General features: G+C 30.6%; 1 long non-coding RNA gene across 1 annotated transcript; it reads left to right on the top strand.

The window, feature by feature from the left end:
* Positions 1-5259: 5259 nt before the first annotated feature.
* LOC111042511 lies at positions 5260-6227 on the top strand. The gene is made up of 2 exons (XR_002605457.1): positions 5260-5843; positions 5904-6227. It is a non-coding gene; the product is annotated as an uncharacterized LOC111042511 (long non-coding RNA).
* Positions 6228-7135: the final 908 nt, after the last annotated feature.

The following is a 7135-nucleotide window of genomic DNA, read 5'->3' as shown; positions in this document are numbered from 1 at the left end:
AAAGCTGCGCATGCGCAGCCCTCGATCGGAGGCAATGTTTTTAATAAACTCCGTTATAGGTACGACCGGTTAGTAACCCTCACCGCTGAAGTTATGGTCACTGTTAAGCGGTAAATTGATAATATTGTTAATCAATTTGATATTAGATATTATCATTTAATATTAATTATCAATACCACAGAATAGTTTATATTTAATCTATTCTGTGTCTCGTGTCAATACGGTCCATAGAGTATCATTACTTATTACTCTATGATACGGTCTTAGATTATTAGATAATAGATTATCAACATGCCACATATCACTAAATATTTTATAATATGTCATTGTCACAAATCATAATAATTTTGATTTTTAGTTACGACTAAGTGACTACTGACTTGTGTAACTTACTAACTTAGTTAAATTCGAATAGAATCGTTTATATTTCAATAACAATTTCACATTCTAATATTCTATATCTGTTATAATGAATCCTTTGTACGATCCAGTTGTCTTGTTACAAGAAACTCCATATAGGCGTTGGAATACACTTGATAAAAATGATTTACTTATGCAAGGTAAATTAACTCCTCATCTTACATGTTTGTCCACTGACAGGATAGGTTCTAAAGTATTTAGTAGATCATTTAGATCATTTAATTCAAATGTGTATGGTAAACATTCATGGTTGTGTGGTAGTCATTATCTACAAAAGTTATTTTGTTGGCCATGTTTGTTGTTCAGTCAAACAAAGTCTGTTTGGGTTACAGAAGGTTACAATGACTTTAAAAATCTGTCTAGAAGCATTCAAAGACATGAATCTTCAAAAGATCATGTCCATAATAATTTCAGCTTAAAAAAATTGGAAAGCAATACAGTCACTGTTGTAGATACACTTAAGGAGCATGGTAAATTGTTTAAGAAAAATTACAATGAAAATGTTAGACTAAATCGGCTATTTATGGAGCATTTGATTGATTTAGTATTATATTTGTCCAAACAAGAGTTAGCTTTACGTGGGCATGACGAAAGTAATAGTTCATTAAATAAAGGTAATTACAAAGAGTTATTTGAAATGTTTTTTAGTAGATTCTCATTAGAAATTCAAAATCATTATAAAACTATTCAAAATAAGTTTTCTGGTACATCAAAAATTATTCAAAATGATTTAATTTTTTGTATTTCTGAATATTTGTCAAATCATATTAAACAAGAAGTTAGAGATAGTATATTTTATTCTATTCAAATTGATGATACAACTGATATTACCCAAAAAAACACAGTGTTCTGTTATTTTAAGATATGTCACTAAAAAATCTGAATTAGTTGAGCGGTTTTTTGGATTTCATAATGTTAGTGAAGATCGGACTGCAGAAGGGTTGTTTAATTTAATTAATACTATTCTACAAGATTTTAATATTCAACAAAAGTTAATTGGTCAATGTTATGACGGTTCTAGTGTCATGGCATGCAACATAACGGGTTTACAAGCCAGAATCAAAGCTATTGCACCTAATGCATTATTCACTCACTGTCTAGCACATAGATTGAATTTGGTTTTGCAACATGGGTGTAGTTTAAATGACAAATGTCGCATATTCTTTGCTAATATGACTGGTATATCTGCCTACTTTCACAACTCTACATCCCGTACTAATGTTGCTGATGAACTTATTGGAAAACGTGTTCCCCAATTTGTTCAAACCAGATGGTCATCAAGATCAAAAATTTTACATTTATTGGTTAATGAATGGTCCAAATTTCAAACAGTTTTTGAAACTATAATTAATAATCCTAATTCCTCCGCAGAATCTATTTGTGGTGCTATAGGACATACTAAAAATTTAAAATCTTTTGAATTTGCCTTCCTTGCACTTATATTTAGTGACATATTTTTAATTACTGACAATTTATTTAACACATTACAGAATAAATCTTTTGATATTGAATATTGTCTCAGAAAAATTAATATAACTTGTGATCTTATACAGAAAAAGAGGAATGAAACAGAGTTTTCAAATTTTTTTAGTAAAGCAGTTACCCTAACAAAGTTTCCAACAGCTAAAAGAAATAGTTCAAACACTGAAATAAATTTTAAAATTCTATTTTATGAAATAATAGATAGTATTCTTATGCAATTGCGTACAAGGTTTAATGATACAGATAGATTGTTATTCTTACAATTGGCTGATGTATCAAAATTCAAAGAATATTCTAACCAATTTCCCATCATTGCTTTTAAAAATCTAAAAAGAACATATTCTGATATATTCCATGATGAAAAAAAATTTAAAGTAGAATTAGAAGTTTTATACAATGATGACAAGTATCAAAATCTACAACATATTTATGACTTGGTTAAAATATTTGAAAAAAGTGGTATAAAGGATGTTATGCCTGAAGCATATAAACTATTTGTGTTAATTTTGACCATTCCGTCAACAAGTGTTTCTGTTGAAAGAAGCTTTTCTTGTTTAAAAAGAATTAAAACCTATTTAAGAAACAGTACCTCACAACAACGCTTGAGCTGTCTCTCTACAATATCTATTGAAAAGTTACTAACTCAGCAACTTAAACAAAATGAACCATTTTATGATGATATTATAAATATTTATGCTAGTCAAAAAGACAGAACTATTAATTTAATGTATAAAACATAATAAAAACAATATTAATTGTTTATTTTCCTCATTACAAATTTTGCTATTTTATTAATCCTATTGTACCTGTTTGTTATTATGTATAATAAAATATTTACTTCTTGATTTTATGTATATTAGGTATTATTAAGTATATTTTCTATAATTTGTTTTATTTGTATGATACTAGAAAGAATAAAAATATCCTAGTCCATTAAAAAAATGTTATTGTTATTAATTATTATTATAAATGTTTTTTTTAATTAAAAAAAATTAATATTTTTAAAATTTTGTTGATGAAGGGGGAGGGGGAGCAAAGCCCACCATGGGTTAGCCTGGGTTACAAAATGTTGCCTCCTCTAAAATTTAATGCCAGAACCGCCACTGGTTGTGAGTGAAGTAATATATAGGGTCTTTGATAAATAGGTTGTTGATTATGATTTAAATTAATAACATGCTCTGCAGCATTTGTAAAAGTTAACCGATCTCCCTCCAAATGAAATATTTCTGCTTATTTTTCACATATCTCAAATATAGACTGTTTTTCCTCAACATTCATATGATCACTTAGTATTAAATTCAAAATTCTATTCACTCGATTTTTATTATTATTGTCAGTATGTATTTCGTGTATACTATAATTTTTTGATGGTTCCTATAATATTTTATTAATAGTACTTTCATTTATTTCTTTTGTTACTTCAGAAACATTTAATATACTAATTATTATTTTCCCTGACCTTACTGTTCCTATTACGTTGGTACAGTACACATCATTAATCAGTTCTTGTTTATAAATAAAAATATTTTTATTTTCCATAGTAGTGTCGGCAATTGGCACGGTGACTACTGTTTCTGTTCTTGGTTTTAATGTAAAACTTAAATTATCTTTATTAATTAACTTATCATTTATTATTAACGAATTATTAGCTATATCTATAATTGCTCTATTTTTTATTAAAAAATCATGTCCTAAAATACCATTTTTTAGTATAGGAAACGAGTTTTGTACCACTTGAAATTCTGTTTCAATATCATTATTATCAACATTTAAAATTATCTTTACTAATCCTACTGTCGATACTATATTATCATTAATTCCCTTTAAATATATTTTTTTATTTTCTTGTACAAGTGTTTCTCCTGTTAAGGCACCGAATTTTATTAAATTAACTTCACTTCCAGTGTCTACTAATAATTCAGCGAACTTTCCGTTTAAGTTGGCAGATTGACAAGTAAGATGATTGTCATTTAAGATTTATACGTTGTATAAACATCGTTTTGTTCCTCCTCTACAGTGGCTATTAAATTTATCGGTCGAGCACCACTTGTCTCGCCCGATCTTGGCAAGTTTCCCGAAGCATTACGATCATTATTTCGTTTTTTATAACATGTGGAGATGTCATATCCATTTAGTTTACAATACGTACAAGTGATCATTCCTGGAGTATTATAATTAGTTGGTTGTCGCGTATAGTTATTTTGAGTGTTAGATGGTCGCGTAAAATTATTGTTAGGCAGTCGCGCATTATTATTTCGTCGTATATTACAATCGCGTGCGTAATGATTTCCTCCACACTGATAGCATTGGATATTATTATAATTATAATTATTTGTATCTCGCGGCGGATATTGATTATTATTTAAATTGTTTCTGTTATTTCGATTCACATCCGGTCTATTATATTGCGGTCTAATAAAATTATTATTATTTCCTCTCGGATTAAAACTTTGTTGCTGATAATTATTATTGTTATTGAAATTATTATTATTTTATCTATGATTATTAGGCTGTCATATAGTATGCGGTCTACCGGCAAATGCGTTCTACCGGCCGCTGTAAGATGCGGTCTACCTACGGTTTTACCCGCAATCTTTTTCTATCTTTTAGATATACTTTATCTTAATTGCATTATACACAGATAACAATACTTCAACATTTTGTAAAAGTATTGGCCCAATAGCTCAGTTGCTCAGTATGTCATTTATTGCGCGACACCACATTTTAACACCATATTTTATACACCCAATATGTTGGCAAAAGACTTTTATTCAATAATTAGTAGTGACGAATCAACCACAAACTTTTTAATCAGCAAAAATCTTGTGGCAAATAATGAAAATGCCGAATGTTTAAAGTGTGGAAGTGGAATGAATTTATACCTACGTAAGGAGAGAGGTAAGGAAAGGAGAGTTTTACGTTGTAAGAGAAAGGGATGTCAAACAACACAAAGCTTAAGGTGAGAAAATTAACCACAGCGAAAATTTTGTTGATCCACTAACACAAGCGCACACTCAGAGGATCGAAAGTTTATGGAGACCATTACGCTTAAAAGTAGTTAAAAATATGTGTGGTACAAGTCCTGATCTCCTTCCAAGGTAAAAATATTATAAGTTATGTTTAATAAATTTAATGTAATAGTATACATATTATTGCAGGTATCTCATGGAAACATGGTGGCGAGGAATAAATAAATCAGATTTATTTAATGCATTTTTAAGAGATATGGCGGAAGTTTTTGTATAACGTATTATATTATATTTATTTATATTCATTGACAACAAATTTTTTGACTAACAAATTTTTAATTATTAATTTTTTACTAGACATTACTACTACTATAAATTANTAGGCTGTCATATAGTATGCGGTCTACCGGCAAATGCGTTCTACCGGCCGCTGTAAGATGCGGTCTACCTACGGTTTTACCCGCAATCTTTTTCTATCTTTTAGATATACTTTATCTTAATTGCATTATACACAGATAACAATACTTCAACATTTTGTAAAAGTATTGGCCCAATAGCTCAGTTGCTCAGTATGTCATTTATTGCGCGACACCACATTTTAACACCATATTTTATACACCCAATATGTTGGCAAAAGACTTTTATTCAATAATTAGTAGTGACGAATCAACCACAAACTTTTTAATCAGCAAAAATCTTGTGGCAAATAATGAAAATGCCGAATGTTTAAAGTGTGGAAGTGGAATGAATTTATACCTACGTAAGGAGAGAGGTAAGGAAAGGAGAGTTTTACGTTGTAAGAGAAAGGGATGTCAAACAACACAAAGCTTAAGGTGAGAAAATTAACCACAGCGAAAATTTTGTTGATCCACTAACACAAGCGCACACTCAGAGGATCGAAAGTTTATGGAGACCATTACGCTTAAAAGTAGTTAAAAATATGTGTGGTACAAGTCCTGATCTCCTTCCAAGGTAAAAATATTATAAGTTATGTTTAATAAATTTAATGTAATAGTATACATATTATTGCAGGTATCTCATGGAAACATGGTGGCGAGGAATAAATAAATCAGATTTATTTAATGCATTTTTAAGAGATATGGCGGAAGTTTTTGTATAACGTATTATATTATATTTATTTATATTCATTGACAACAAATTTTTTGACTAACAAATTTTTAATTATTAATTTTTTACTAGACATTACTACTACTATAAATTATACTATAATATTATGGTATTTTAAATTTATTTATTCACGGTATACCGCATACTATATTCGTAAATCACCGGTAGACCGCATACTATACTCGTAAATTCACCGGTAGACCGCATACTATATGACAGCCGATTATTATTATAGCGATTATTATTCTCAAATTCTCAAATCCTGTCCACAGCGCCAATTGTAACAAACCGACTACGCCCGTTTGATGGTGTTGTAAATAAATAAGAAGAGTTGTTCTTTTTTTTTATAAATTGAATACTTTTATTTGATTATGACAAAAAACAATAAATGTATAAGTCCAAAGTGACTATATTAAAGAATGGAGACTAGCGAGGTGTGACTGTCATATCCTAGCTCCTAGCTCGTCGTTGGTGTTGGTCCGTCTACCGAGCCCGTTCGAGCGACGTATTTATAATGGCTATACTTGGATCGTATCCCTGCTGAGTACCCTACTACTTTTACCATATAAGGTCATACCGTGGGCGGCCACGCGCTGCACTCACCGGATGTCCCTAGTCTTTCTGCTCGTTGTCATCTCTGTGACAACACAACGCTTTTGATGCGACTATTTTAATAATATTCATATGAGTAGTGATATATCTATGAACACATACGTTTGGAGGTCACGCGCAATGATTTATGGTACTTCGTTGGCCTCCTTCAACTAATATATATATATATGGAGTTCTTCTTATTCTTTGAGTGACATCGTGTCAATCACATGTTTATTTATAGCTACCTGAGGGATTTACTAATTATAAGTCATAGTCACAGCTCGCTACACAGTCATGACCGCATAGCCGGTTTGTCCAGCATGGCGCTATTGTGTAGGTGTATAGTAGGTTTAATGGCGAGGGAAGACGAATGGAAAACCTCAACAAAACCATTAGTATACGAGTATTTCAATGACGTAGCTCGAGATGACGACATGCCAGAGGTGGGCGTAGCCACTATTATATTTAAACAGTTAGATCCACCACGTCTTACGGGGGAGTAGAACCGGGAACAGTTGATAGCGTATCGAAATCTATCCATC

Source organism: Myzus persicae, unplaced genomic scaffold (genome assembly GCF_001856785.1).
Source record: "Myzus persicae strain clone G006 unplaced genomic scaffold, MPER_G0061.0, whole genome shotgun sequence".
In the NCBI taxonomy this organism is placed as follows: domain Eukaryota; kingdom Metazoa; phylum Arthropoda; class Insecta; order Hemiptera; family Aphididae; genus Myzus; species Myzus persicae.
This window is presented reverse-complemented; position numbering and strand designations above follow the sequence as displayed.